We start from the raw sequence: 15,165 nt of genomic DNA, 5'->3' as shown, positions 1-15,165 counted from the left end.
TGCTTTTTTTTTCTATTTTTTTTCCTGTGTAATGATTCTTGAATTTCATTAGTCTGGAAAGTAACAGTGAATTTATTACTGTCATTGCAATTTTTATGTGCATATGTAAGCAACATTTGATTCTTATGCAGAGTAAATATTTGTAAGCACTGTGCACTCCAGCCAGCAGTTGTTAGGTTATTTTTTCAGTAATTGTACTTCTATGTTTCTTGGAGAGCATCATGTTGAAAATGTTTACAGCAGTGTTTTTATAACAATTATCTTCAGTTCCTGCTCCTAAAGCATTGCCAAAAAACAGTTCATGATTCAATAATATCTGAATTACTCAGATCCATTTTTAAACAGAAGCTAAAATCTGTTGCACCTGTTGACTCACTTAAATACCTTTTAAATGTTCATAACAACAATATTTATTACTAATTGTTGCATTTCTTTTCTTTTTAAAGGATTTTTTTGGTTAATTTTCTGATTTTTGTCTTAGTCTATTAATTATATTTTAAAGGCTCTGTGGATACCTACACTATACATTTACTGCTTTTGTTACAGGTCATAAGGATCACATACAGTTTTGCTCATCAGTATTATAGATGGTCCAGTTAGATGGTTGGACTTCTTGATGGGTTGTGCCAGTAGGTGCTTTTGAAAATTAAGGCACTGACAAATGAAGTGCTGGCCACACTCACATTCAGGGATTTTGAGATACAAAACATTTTTTGTAATAGACAATTACCTATGGTACCTGTTTTCTTGAGGAATGGGCATGCATTAAAAATGTTATGATTTTAGAGTTGAAAATGTACTGGACACTTCATCTACCCCCTCAGTGTTGTAGGAAAGTTGTAGTGATTCAGTGTACTCAAGGGCAGTCACTAACCTGCATGTTCAGGCTCTAGCTCTGCTCCTCTAGGTCTGTAAGGTGGCACCTGCGAGGAGTGACAAACGAGAGGAAAGAAATGAATGATTTGCTAAGGCTTTGGTCTCAGTGAACAGGAAGAATGGCATATTGCAAATGATTTTAAATTTTTTAAACATAAATTAAACCAGGAATAATTAATGTTTCAGTTTTCTCAGGTTCTATGCAAAGGATCAGCAAAGCAAAAGCCTTCGCTTTCAAATACTTGCTGAAGAAACTGCGGCAATTTAATACTGGAGATATGGCTATCATTTTCATTATGACTGTGAAAATTACATGTAGGGAAAACATGAAGTGCTTTGAGAGCATAAAAATGCATTTGCTGTCAGTTGCAGTCACTTCTGGGAGTTTAAAAAGCTATACTGGGTAATTTCACAGAAAAAACTCATCCCTTGGGAATAAAAGGGTTTTTTAAAGCTGTACTATTGGAGGCGATTGTGCCATACTGAAGTTGTACTGTTTGTGAAATTTTTCCTAATAATGTTGCATATAATGTTCTGTAGTAGGAATTTGGACTAATTAATTCATTGAATTGAATGGAAAACAACTTGATCAAAAATCAAAGCAGCTGTTGGGATATAAAATACTAAGGAGGAGGTTGTGCACATGGTATGAGATTCTTGAATAAATCAGGGCATATTTACCCAGAAAACAGGAAGGGGGCTGTTCTTCCTCCTCTCCTTGTTGCATCAGCAGCTGTCTGCTGTCTTCTATCACTTGAATCGTATGATCCAGGGTGAGCAGGATGGTTGTACAACTTCCTTTTACTGCTTGTCTGTATGTGGCTCTGGAAGGAGGATGTATTTAAAATCTGAAGGATGGAGAATTTGCCACTAGTATCTTCCTTTTTGCTATTTCACTTATGCTGTTGAGAGGAAGAGGAAAAAGAATAAGGTTCTAGCAGTACCATACTGCATTGAGTACAACCACCAAAGGAAAAAGCTCTAAACTGTACTTTCGAAAAGGGCAATGTTTTGAGCATATGATGTGTAGTATGTACAATGTATAACAAGTATAAAACAAGTGCAAATACTCAGGATTACCCATCAGGAGTGATTTAATGTTTGATGCATAAAGTGTCATTATCAATGGAAAACTGATCCACTTATGCAAAATGAAGTATTTAGGGACAAAGAATGTAAATATAATTTTTAGTCCTTAAATACAAATCTGAATGCTGTGATTTTAGTTTCAATTAGTTGTACAAAAAACTGCCCCAGGTATCTCTATGCATAGTTGTAAAAATCAGTGAATATGCTCCTCAGTTCTTAAACTGCAGCATATAAAATAAGTACAAGAGAGGAGATTATTCCATTACCCAAGGGCTTGGGAAGGTCTTCTTACTCTTTCTCTGAAATAACCCTGGCTTTATTAACCCTGGGAGCAAGCTGCAGACCTTGTTTGTTTCACCTGGCCTTTGAGAGAAGAGGGAGATTTCAAAATGAATGCTGGTGTTAGTAGTTAATTATGAACAGCTGCTGAATAGATGAGGTGAGCTGATTACACTCTGTTTGGTTTGCCATACTGAATAATTGGGACTGCCTGCACAGCCAGTGTATGGACGGCTTTATTACAAATAAATCAAGAGGAACAAAAATAAAAAATACAATTAATAATGTTTTCTGTGTGATCAGCCTAAATAAGTCAATAATGCAGCAGAGAAATAAGGGAGTAAACAAAAGTACTTGTATTAGTATCATGCTCATATGCGTTAAATTTATACACTCAGTGGAGCAAAGGAAGAGTGGGAAGGCTTCTCTAGTTTGTCAAAGCAGCATAAAGGATGAAGAGCAAACATTCAACCTTATAAAAGTTGGTATTTCTTGTTTAAGTGTTATGTTTCTCAAACTTCCAAAAACTTTAGAATTTTTTTTCCTCTATCAGTATTTTGATTTAGATGAGATGACTCCATTCACCCCCTTCCCATGCCAATAGGAAAAAAATAACTGAAGAAATAATGTCTTCAAGTATGACTAAATTACCATAGACGTTGAACCAGCAGGAACATAAACTTTTTTATTATTGTAAACTATACGATTTTTATATGTTAGAACTTAATAGTAAGGAGGCACAGATTAGAGGTATGTTTGGTTTTATGCATATGCCCCCTAACTTCGTCTTTTGGCAGTTAAAAAAGCATGCAATTGGCATATTTTTAAATTTAATTTTGACTGCTTGCACTGTGTATATTAGTCTGAATTTTAAATCTGGAACAATGACATTTTTTAACTTCTAATTTAACTGAGTCCTTGTGGTACTAAGTAAATAAGCAAAAAAATCCTAGTAAAAGAGAATTCACAGTCTAATTTGAAGTATTTTGGAAAGATTTAACACAATGAATGAATAAAAATGGTTAGTATATTGGAATAATTAAAGACAATTCACATTTGTGGTTTGGACATAAATGTGTAAAAATTATACCCATCTATCTTATTACATTTCCTTTTCTCTCCCTGAGGATTTCACTATGTACTTTATCTGTAATTGTTGCCAGTTTTCTATCAAGTTCCCACTGGGCTTCTGGTGCAAAAAATCTTATCCTATCGATGACAGAGCTTGCCTGAATGATTTCATGCTCTTAGCATTTTTGTTCACGGGAATTAGCGGGAGAATGTAACTGCAGCTGAACATAGCATCTATTTTTGTAATTTTGAAGTTTAGACTCTGTTATTGGAACTAAATGAAGAGATGCAGGTGTTCTCCAGTTCAAGTCCTTTGGGATTTTTTGATGGTAGATGCTTGAAAAGAAAATGCATGTGTTTCCAGAGTCAAACAGCAGCTGTGGACAAGGATTTATGTTTTTCTCAGAACTCTGGGATTTCAAAATGTTACATTTAATCACATGCACAGAAAGGAGAGCAAATGTTAAAGATGTTACATATAAAACTAGGAGACTGATCTTTTTACCATACCAACTAGTTATGGGAATAGAGGAACAAAGTGATCTTTAATCTTAATATGCACAATTTCAAAAGGATTATGATAGTTGCCAGAACTCTGGTCTTTTGAGAACTATGCTCAGGCAGTGCACAGCATTTATATCTTCTTAATTGCTTTTAAAATCTGGTTTATTCTTATATTTTTCCTTGGAAAAATATGAATGTTAATAGTATGAGTTACTAAAAACACAGTATTCATGTAGGCTTATTTTGGAGTGTGGATTTAAATTCATTAAGTATACTTGTTTAGAAAAAAAATTCTGGCAACGTCCTGTAAGTTTTCAAAATTTGATTTAAAATAGCAGTTCAACTGCCTGAACTGAAAGGCTATATTTGGAAGGTTTCTTTCTGACAGAATTTGTGGGCAAAAGTATTTTGTGGTAATGCAATTTCTCCCTCCCTTTCTCTCTGGTGATTTTTCAATTAGTTAGTTTGATTGTAGCAAAAAAAATGACGTCTTAAATTTAGCTGAAATTCAGGCAAGGGCAACGGTTGGTGGTACTGCTGAACAATTCAGGAAGGGAGAATAGTATAGAGAGGAGCAGGTTGGTAACAGTGGTGAATGCCAAGTTAATTAATGCCAAGGAAGAGAAAGGAAAAGCCTCTTTTAGCATTCACTCATTTGTGTGTGCTCCATCCTCTGTCATTATCCTCACAACCTCACTATGTTGTGCACTACAGTGGTGTTAACTATCAAGTATTTTTCCAGGCTTGAATCACCACTGCATCTACTGTCTTACAAAGATCCATCACTTAGTAGTTTCTCTAAGAGAGAAGTAAACTTGTCCTCAAGTGCAGTCTGTTTCTCTGTTGGCTACTATTGTAGATTTTATGTCCATAGCAGCAGGGAGGGACGTATATACTATGCTAACTTGATTAAGAGACTGCTTCCAGAGAGTTGCATGAATCTGGCAACTGCCAGTAAGTTCTGGTTATAGAAAGGTAATTAATTGCACAATGCAGGAATAAGACAGCTTGTTCAACTTTCCCTCAAGTAATTCTGCAAATCCTCTTGGGGAAGAGGTGTTTTCATCTCTCTGCTTATGTTGCGGTCAGTTTCTCTCAGTATGCCGTAAATCCTTCAGCAATACATGTGTTCTAGAATTCTGAGACTGTGATTAAATAGGATTCTGAGTTTTGTAAAATCTTACTTTAAAAACTGATATTTTTAAAAAAAAGGGGGAGGGGGGGCAAAAAACCTGCACTGTCATACAAGTTGTTAGGAAGTTAGCCTCTGCAGTTGAGTTCCCTGAACTCATTCAATCCTGACTGACCTTGAGATGTACTGTTCAACTGCACTGTGGAAGTTGTGTAATTTCTTCAGTCAAAGAAGCACTTCTGCCTTTTTTCCAATTTTTTTTTTTTTTTTACTTAATAAAATCACTTAATAGTTTCAGCAAAATAAGAACAAAACACTGTGAAAATGGGGACACAACTATAAATGGCAGGAGCTTTAGACGTTGCACTGGGAAAGATGTGACTGAGGGAATGGAAAGCCTGCTCTTTATCTGGATTTATAATTTTTTTTAAAAAAAACTCATTGTCTGGCTCTTTCTTCTCTTTTAACTCAGGGTAACAGTGTTCTGACTATAGATAATGCAGTTGATCTTGTAGTTCTTGGGATAGGACTTTGAGCTTCAGTATTGGTGGTTAAACATTTGAGCTCTTGAACGGTGGTTAGTAAGAGTATGCAGGCTTTAAAGTACATGAAGGAAATCTCTCCACCTTCTCTTTAAACAGCTCATAACCTAGAAAATTCTGTAAAAGTAACTTAAAAAGAGTTTTCAAAAAGCCTTTTCTTTTTTAAACTTTTACCTCATTAAATGTATAGAAGTTAGGGAATGGCATTCAGGATTATTTCTGCTACCTTTATTTTGTGTCTGTGTGCATGTGTGTTCCACTGGATTTCTGTTCACTTTAAAATCTGGCAGTATCAAAGTGTTCCATATGGCCACCAAAGTCATATTTAACACTTCTGTTATTGAAAAAAAAATCTACATGTGCGTTCAAATGATAATTTCTGTTTTCATAGTGGTAGAGTCTAATGTATTTGTGCTTTCTTTCTTCATGAAAATGCATTTACCTTTCCCAGTTATGGCATCTGGAAAAACATTATTAGCAAGGTGACTAGATACTTATTGTTGGCTTGGAGTGTTTTGAAAATGTGACAGGTATGGGCTCTCAGCAATTGCTGACACATAGCTTTGGACACTGAAATCTGTTTTTAATTGAGAAAATATATGGTGGCCAGCATATTGGGATAGTTCCCTCCCATTTTGAAAAAATGCCATGGGATCTTTAACTTCCATTTGGACACTTCCCAGACATGGGCATAAGGGTCTGTAACTGTTTATTTTCAAATAGTGTTTTAACTATTTCCAGGTTTTATAATTGAATTATATTGCTCTCACTGCCTCTTTAGTGATGTAAATGATTCATATAAGATGGCTACATTTTTGTAATGAAATGCTAAATAGATAAGACTGAAAATCAGTAGACTCCTGGTGGTAAATTATAAATGCACTTTACCTAGGTCAACTTCTGCTTTTTTAAAATTTTAGTAATGAGTAATTAAATAACATCATAGCACATTTGATGAAAAACAGCACTAAATGAAGTATCTTATTTTTAATGCAGAAATTATGATATATATATATATATATAAGAATAGATTTGTTCTTAATCTATTTTTTTTCAGCAATTTTTGTGGTTCAGCTCTGTAGCAATTTAAAAAACTGCTACAAGTCACTTCCAAAATAAATGTTCTTGTTATAATTTAAATGTACTGATAATCTCATTTTTCTAATTTAGGATGCAGACAACCACATTGTCCCTTTCTACCCAAACATTACTGTTCGGAAGTTCCTACAGAAATTCCTTCCTGTGATGTTATGAATAGCCAGTTGTGGTCAGCAATTAAAGTTGGGCCATTACCAAGTGACCGAAGAGCTGGTTTTATGTAGAAAGCAACAGTTCACAGTCAGGATAAGCAAAGCAGGTTGGAATTTTAATGGTATTTTATTTTTTTTGTAATTCAACTAGATAACCTCTGTGATGACTTCCAATCTAGGACAGACTCTTCTTATAGCTGACCAAACTGAAGTAATTTTGAACAGACAGATGATCTTTAAGGTGTACAACTTTGGAAACATTCAAATTAGTTTTTCATGTGCTGTGAAGCTTCTCAAGGTCAGTCTCTATTGTTACAAGAAATCTGCAAACTGTATGAAGATTAGTACTGCAGGAACTGTTATTCACTTATAACCTTTAGACCATTTAATCACTCCTGTGCTGTATGAGCCAATTTCATTTTACCTGTGCCCTCAAATAGAACTAATATGTTCAAGATACATAATATGTACTTGTATAAGTTGGCAGAAGTTACTAAAATTGATATCAGGAAAACAATGCACTGAGTAACTTTTCAGTTCTAGTAAACCACTAAAATTATTTTACCTATATTATGTGAGCCATTAATGTTGAGTATCTCTATATAACAGGCTTTAAGTACAGCCACAAATGTGGTATATTTGAGGTTATCCTGACATTCTCAGTATCACATGGAATGCTAAATCTATTTGAGAAATGCAGTGATAGGATTAAAGTGGATATCTGGTTTAATTAAATTGCTAAATATTTTTAATTCTTAATTTTAATCTGATTTACACTCTTCAGTAGAGAAAAAAGGCATTTTGAAAAGGGAAAAAAACCCTTTGATTTTCAGAAGTCGTGTCTGAAAGAGAAGGTTCTAGGTGTTGCCCTGGTCTTGCAGCCAGTTCAGCTAAGACAAACATATGCTGGAGCAACATAATTTGCTGATCTGACTTCTGAGTTTCCATCCAAACACATTTGTGCTGCAAATTGCTGCTACCACTTGCAGCACAGCCTATTAGTGCATGCTCTGGCTTTCCTCAGTGTTTTCCTAATTTCTGATGTATTTTCAAGGTGAAGTAGACAGATCTGGAAAAAGAAAGTGCTTTTTTCCTCCAGGAGATTTAGAAAACTGTTTATTTGCAGAATAGCAAATAATTTTGGGGTTCTACTTTCTGAACTGATGAGAACATTTCATGGTCATGCAATGAATGGGTATTCTGACAATGGGAATAGAAGAGGGATGGGAAGTTCCAAACATTTCAACTCTTACAGTAAGTTTGCCTGCATCTACAACTCTTACACGTTTAGCCTGTGTTCACCATCTGTCACTGTAGAGCTTCTGGGGCTGCTTGTCTGGGGTTTGTGCCAAGCTAAGGAAATATCTTTGGCTATGCTGCCTCATGTCCAGGAGTCTTGGAAAAATAGACCACTACCTTTGGGAAGGTGGATGTGAAAGGAGTCAGACTGACCTGAGTTTGAGGCATGTCCTTTTGAATTTCAGTGTTTATAACTCTCATGCCAGTGGAAAAAAGACCATGTTCTAATAATATGATGTAAACAATACATAAAAATAAAGTTTATTCAGATATGTAACATTAATCTTCAAGTTAATAATCTGAATAAATGAGTGGCTGACTGCCTCTTATCTCCTGCTGCCCTCAAAAGTGCCTACGCTTGTTTTACTTTTGGAATAAAAAATAAAAATTATTAAATCCTAAACAAATACTGTGTAAATACAATATACAGCATAATATTAGAACTGGCTTGTCTCTCCTAGGAATTTTCCCCCTTAATGTGGGGAAAATAATGGAAATTTTGTAAATAGAAAGAGTACTTTGAAAAATAAGAGAAGATATGATTGAATATTAGAATTATTAAATATAGTATCTGGCTCAACATTAGTGAGCAAGGTTATGGAGCACGTATGATGATGGATATCACTTTTAGATAGTATTCTTTTCTCTTCCGTATGTCCATGGCATAGATGTAATCAATCAGATGTCCAGTTCATGTTGATAAAGCACATCTTTTGTGCATTGGGCTTGGAATGAATTATATGTGCAGCGTATTTCTTATTTTTAGTGTAACCATGTTCATGTTTGGTCATGTTTTCAATAGAAATAAATTAATGAAATGAGAATATGAATTCTCTTCTGTACTTTTGAGCTCTCTTATGTCCCTGCTGTCATAAGAGAAAAAGAATTTAGTATTGAGCAAATCTTGTTTTAGGTTGTGACCTGAAGATTTATACAAGAAAGTGAAATGTGGTCAAACTCTCTTTATAGTGTTTGAAAGATGTATCAGCCCAAGCCTTGGATTAATATTTTTCAGACACTAAAATTATTGCAAAACACTTCTTTCATACATGTTCCATAATAGGTGCATTATTCAATGATAAGCTTAAGATGAGCTTATTATGTTAAAAGTATGGTTTTAAATCAACTTTTGGAACATCTTACAGATAGAATGTAATTTTCTGAAAACAGATGTGTATTTCCAAGGACATGTATCAGTCCTTTAAGCAGTTGCATGTCCAAACTAATAAAATGAAACTTTAATGTAAGTTGCAGTCAGTTGATTAAATTCTTTTAAATTAAAAAATTAAATAATTAAGGCATATTTATATTTTTCAATAATAAAAAAATAATAATCATAATACTAATTTTTTTTGTATAGAGACTTTTATAATCATTTGAAGCCAATAATACTTCTTTTTTTCTTGACTTCCTTTTCTTAACATAAGCAAAGTATAAGCCTGTGAAAAGGATGACTTAACACAACTGTTGATGCATTTCGACTGAAACATCTTTATCAAGTTAATACAAGAAGCAGTCATGCCCTACTTGAATTACTCATTTATAATGGCTGAGCAGCAGCCTGGATGTGGACTTTGAAATCCTGGGAAAATAAGATGCATGCATGCATCCAAATGTCTAGAGTCTTTAAAGCAGCTGTAAAATGTTGAAGTGAGATGTCAGCTACTAGCTGTTGTCTGCATTTTCAGTCTGAAGGGAGGTGTGATCATTTAATTGCTAACCAAGTTTAGTATTACTGTAGCCATTACATTCTCAGTTCAAAACTTTTTATTTTCTAGAGCTCTTGGAACTGAAGAATCAGAATATTTGTCTGCTTTTTTGCACCTTTTATTCCACGGATTATTTCAACTTTTTTTGAAGATCCTATTTGCTTTGTTAAAATACATACTTTTTCTCTAACTTTTATTGTACTTGTAATGAGGAAATAATAATCCCAAAGATGTGCAAAGTATCAAAATAAAGCACATGTGTGGGTAGCAATTCCAAAAATGCTGCCTTTGTGCTCAGTAAGGACATAAGCGTATAATAGCTGGTAAAAGCCGTATATTAAAAGGATTTCTGTCTCTGCACTGTTGGGATGTTGCTGTTTGCAGAGTCTTTTGCAGATGATGGCATTGCTGCATTCCTTGTCTTCACAGCTTGATTTCATGTTTTCTTTGAAAAGACAGACATATAGGAAATTACCTGTTCAACTTTAATTTTTCTTCAAATTCTTGCACAATTCTGAAGGGTGTGCATCCCATTATACTTGAAACAGAGATTTTTCATTAGAAGAGTGCCAGATGTTTTCTAGTATCCTCACACTTCCTAAGCCACCAGTATAGAAGTAAGCACTCTTCTTTTTACTGCAGGAATTGTAAAAGTTCCTATGAGAAGAAGTGAGTGAGAGCATGAACATCTAGTTTTGCATGTTGGAACATCTGTAAGGCAGTGTGAACTTTGTGTTGTGCTTTGGAGACAGAAAATAAAGTCTATGTTCTATCTATCCAGGGATATTCATAATCTCACAGCAGCTGGTGAGACTGCAAGGGTGCTTAATTGACTATCATTCAGGAATTGTTCAAGTAGTTTTTTTCCTTCTTTCTGTTACAAGTAGAATTGAGATGACTTATATTGTGTCTGTTTCCTGGAAAAGTCACTATCTCAAGTCATGATGGAACGAGAATCTGTTTTCTACACAATTGCAGCAAATTAAGCCCCAACTAGAGATCCTGCCTTCCTTCCTTCCTGGTTCTGGGAAAATGGAGAGGTCAGAATAATCCATTTTAAAGGTAGGAATAGGATGGTTAAAAGTTTTCACTCATATTTTTTCCAAGGCAGCTCTAGTAGAGTTACTTGGTGTAGCTCTTATGAAAGATCTTTAAAGATTTGAAGGAGGAAAGGAATAAAACCAGGCTTACTGCAGACAAATGTGGCAGCAGTATGCCACTGTTTGAGGGGTGCTGTGCCAGCAGGTCCTTTGGTCTGTCTACTCAGTGGAGGTCGGGGATGGAAATCCATATTGCAGCAATGACACAAGGGATATTCAATTTTTAGAAACCATAGAAGCACCTGATGATGGTTACATAGGAATTAGGGATTGTTATCCTCAAAAAGCAGAAATGAATAGTCCAACTGAAGTGCATTTACACCAATGCATTCAGCATGGGCATCAAACAGGAGGACCTGGAAGCCATTGTGCAGCAGGAGAACTACGACTGACTTGCCATTGTGGAAATGTGATGGAATGACTTGCACAGCACAACTGGAGTGGTGCAGTGGATTGCCATAAACCCTTCACAAAGGATAGGCAAGGAAGGAGAAATGTTGGAGTAGCTCTGGATGTTGGGGAGTGTTTTGATTGTCTAAAGCTTAATGATGGTGACAGTAGGGTGAGTGTTTATTTTAGTAGTCACAGAGAAGAACAAGGCTTTGGCCCAGTAATCATGAAATTACAGAATTTTTAGTTCTTGAAGAAGTAAGGCAGGTAGGGGAGCAGTAGATCTGGTATTGGACTTCCAGGAGCTTACTTAGGACTGCTTAGGAGACTGGTTGGAAGAGTTCCTTGGGTGGCAATCCTAAAGCACAAAGGAGTTCAGGAAGGCTGAACATAATTTAAAAAGGAAATCTTAAAGGTATAGAAGCCTGTACCCATATGCTGAGAAAGATGAGCTGACAGAGAAGTGTCTGACATGGCTGAACAGAAAGCCTTGGTTGGAAATCAGGAAAAAAAGAGAAGCTCATGACCTTTGGAAGAAGGGTTGGAAAACTCGCAGGGACTGCAAGGATGTTGTAAGGTATTGAAGGGAGAAAACTGGAAGGGCCAAAGCCCAACTAGAACTTAATCTGACTACTGCTGTGAAAGACAATGAAAAATGTTTCTATAAGCAACAAAATCTATTATTGGATGCAGGGGCAAACATGGTGGCAAAAGATGAGGAAAAAGCTGAGGTACTAAATGTCTTAATGCCTCAGTCTTTAATGACAGGGCCACTTGTTCTTTGGGTACCCAGCCTTCTAACCTGGAAGACTGGATTGAGAGCAGAATGAAGGTCCCTTAATCCACAGGGAAATAGTCAATGACTTCCTGTACAGTTTAGACATTTACAAATCTGTGGAGCTAGATGGGGTCCATCCAGGGGTGCTGGGGTAGCTGGCAGAAGAGCTCACTGAGCCATCTTCAATTATTTACCAGTGGTCCTGGCTAACTGGGGAGGTCCCAAGTGACTGGGAATTGGCAGTAGTGACCCCCATCTATAAGAAGGGCCAGAAGAAGCATCTAGGGAGCTACAGGTGTGTCAGCCTGACCTTGGTGGTGGGCAATGTTATTCTGCTGATCATCTTGAGTGTTATCATATGACACATGCAGGACAACCAGAGGAATGAGGTCCAACCAGTGTGAGATTAGGGGGAGGCAAGTCCTGCTAGTCCAGCGTGATTTCCTTCAATGACAGGGTGACCTGCCTAATGGATGAGAGAATGACTGAATGTTGTCAGCCTGTGTGTTAGTAAAGCCTTTGATACCATTTCACGTAGCACACTTTTGGAGACACTGGTTTTTCATGGTGTGGATGGGTGTACTCTTTACTTGGTAGGGCACTGGCTGCCAGGTCCTGAGAGTGGTGATGAATGAAATTAAATCCATTTGATAACTAGTCACTAATGGGGTTCCCCAAGGATTAGTGTTGGGGCCAGTTCTGCTTCATATCTTTATCTGGACAAGGGGATTGAGTAGCTTCAAACCTACAGTTTGCAGAGGACATCCTCAGGTGGAAATGTTGATCTCTGGATGGTGGGAAGATCTGCAGAGGCATCTGGGCAGGCTGGATTGATGGGCTGAGACCAATAATATGAGGTTAGACAAGGCAAAATGGTGGGTCCTGCACTTGGGCCACAACACCACCATGCAGTGCTACATCTTGGGCAGAGTGGCTGGAAAGCAGCCCCCTGGAAAAGGACGTGGGTGTCCTGGTCAACAGTGGCTGGATGTGAGCCAGTGCATGTCCAGGTTGCCAAGAAGGACCTGTGTTAGGAATAGTGTGGCCAGCAGGATTAGGTCAGTGACTGTCCCCTCACACTGAGCCCTGGTGAGGCCATGCCAGTGGCCAGTGCTGTGTTCAGTTCTGGGCACATTAATTCAGGAAGGACAACGAGGTACTGTCACAAGTCCAGAGAAGAGCAATGAAGCTGGTGAAGGGTTTAGAGGGTAAGGGAAAGTCATAGTAGCAGCAGATGAAGCAGCTGGAGTTGTTAAGCCCTGAGCAGAGGAGGTTCGGGGGAGACCTTAATTTTCTCGACCACTGCCTGAAAGGAGTTTGTAGCTGCGTGGGGGCTGGTCTCTTCTCACAAGTAACAAGCAGTAGGACAAGAGGAAATGGCTTCAAGTTGTGCTAGAGGACATTTCAATTGGTTATTAGGAAAAATTTATTCACAGGAAAGGTGGTCAGGCTTTGGAATAGGCTGCCCAGGGTTACTGTCTCTTGACAGCATTTAAAAGACATCTAGATGTGGTATTTAGGGACATGGCTTAGTGGTGGACTTGGCAGTGCCAGGTTGATGGTTGGACGCTGACCTTAAAAGCCTTTTCCAACCTAAACAATTCTATGATTCTCTATAACCAGGGAAGACAATATTTTGTCTTACATGGTTGTGTAAAGTGGAGCATTTTGATGGGTTTGCATTGCTGTTTTCTTCTGAGGTCCTCTCTTGGGCTGCTGCAAGAGTACGAAGGAGGGATTTAAGTAAGAATTTACAGTAAGAATCCACCAACCCTTGTAGCCTTTACCATGGCTTAGATTTAGCTCTCACAGTTTTTCACCTCTTCTCAAATGGGAGCTGCTCAGCTAGCTCCAGTAAAAGGTTTCTCTGTTTTGAGATGTGAATTAAGTAGGTTACTCCAGAACACTTGTTCTTAAGAGCAAAGAAATTGGTAATTAAGAAGGCATAGTTGTACAAAAGTAGCATGAGGTAATGCTAAGGGAACAAGATGTTTTTCATTCATTTTCTGTGAGGTCCCCCCATAGTGAAACACTTGCAAATGAATGCTGCTATATTGGAACCAGTACAGCTCAGACTCAGTTACAGCTGCATTTTGGACCTGACTTGGAGGAAATAAAGCAACATCTGAGTTCCTGCCATGCTTACCAACGTGGGGCAAGCAAAGTTCTTCCACTTCTGTGTAGTAGAGGTACCTCTGCATGTTCTATTTCTTTAATTCTCTGCTGGGGGTGGTTGTTGGCTCATACACAGCAGCCAGCATGGAGGACTGCTGTTTATGTGTTCCTGAGCCTTGGACCCAGTCTCTGCATAGTTGGTTGGGTTTCACACCTTACAGGGCTGTGACTCTCACCACCATTGGAACATCAGAAGCCTTTCTAGGATTGCTGCTTCAGAGAAATAGAAACAGTGTAGTAAAAAAAAAAACCCCAAACCCTAAAAAAACCCACCACCAACAACTAAATAGTAAAAACGTGAAACTAACCCAGCTTGCAGTCCTACTTATTTCCATTTATTCAAAGAATTTTATTTGTTTTCTTAAGAGACAAAGTCCTCTTCTTGCCCTTCATTTCCTAAACTGGAATGCCACAATAAGAATTTGGAAGGGCAAGGATCAATATCTTATTTAGGGCTGGGAAAAGTGGCAATATATTTACCAGAGAGCTGGTATAATTTTTCTAAACGTTTTCATGTTTTACTGTATGTGTGTATAAGTATAAAGAGAGAAAAAAATACCTGTTCTCATTGTATCTATGGATAAGGTAATCTGAGTATTGTTGAGATTTGGGAGGAAAGCTGATGATGTAGTCCAGGGCTATGTGTGATGTAGCCCTGTAAATGTATTGTTGAGCTGCAACTTAAGAGAAAATATAAATCTTTTTAGCTCTAGATGTTTGTTTCCCAGAGGATTACTAGTGGAGTAAGAGGACAATTTCTTTAATTCCTTAATCCATAAGTCAGTCTGGAAAATCTCCAGTTGGTTCTTCATATACCCCAGGAAGAATGCTAGCCAAACACTTGTTTTTTGACAAATTCTACCTATTTGCTGTCTGTAGCAGCGCAATGTGATCAACATTTTTTTAGGGAAATGCAGACAAACTCTCCTTAACATATGTGGGATAGAAAATATCTCTATATATGTGTGCAT

General features: G+C 37.2%; 1 protein-coding gene across 10 annotated transcripts in view; it reads left to right on the top strand.

Annotated features, from left to right (window-relative positions):
* The window catches only part of VPS13B (vacuolar protein sorting 13 homolog B), a 438,627-nt gene that overhangs the window by 140,257 nt on the left and 283,205 nt on the right, over window positions 1–15,165 (top strand). The window lies entirely within an intron of this gene.

The sequence above is a fragment of the Zosterops lateralis genome (assembly GCF_965231275.1).
Source record: "Zosterops lateralis genome assembly, chromosome: 1".
NCBI lineage: Eukaryota > Metazoa > Chordata > Aves > Passeriformes > Zosteropidae > Zosterops > Zosterops lateralis.
Note: the sequence above shows the minus strand (reverse complement) of the source record. Positions and strands in the feature narration are given on the sequence as shown.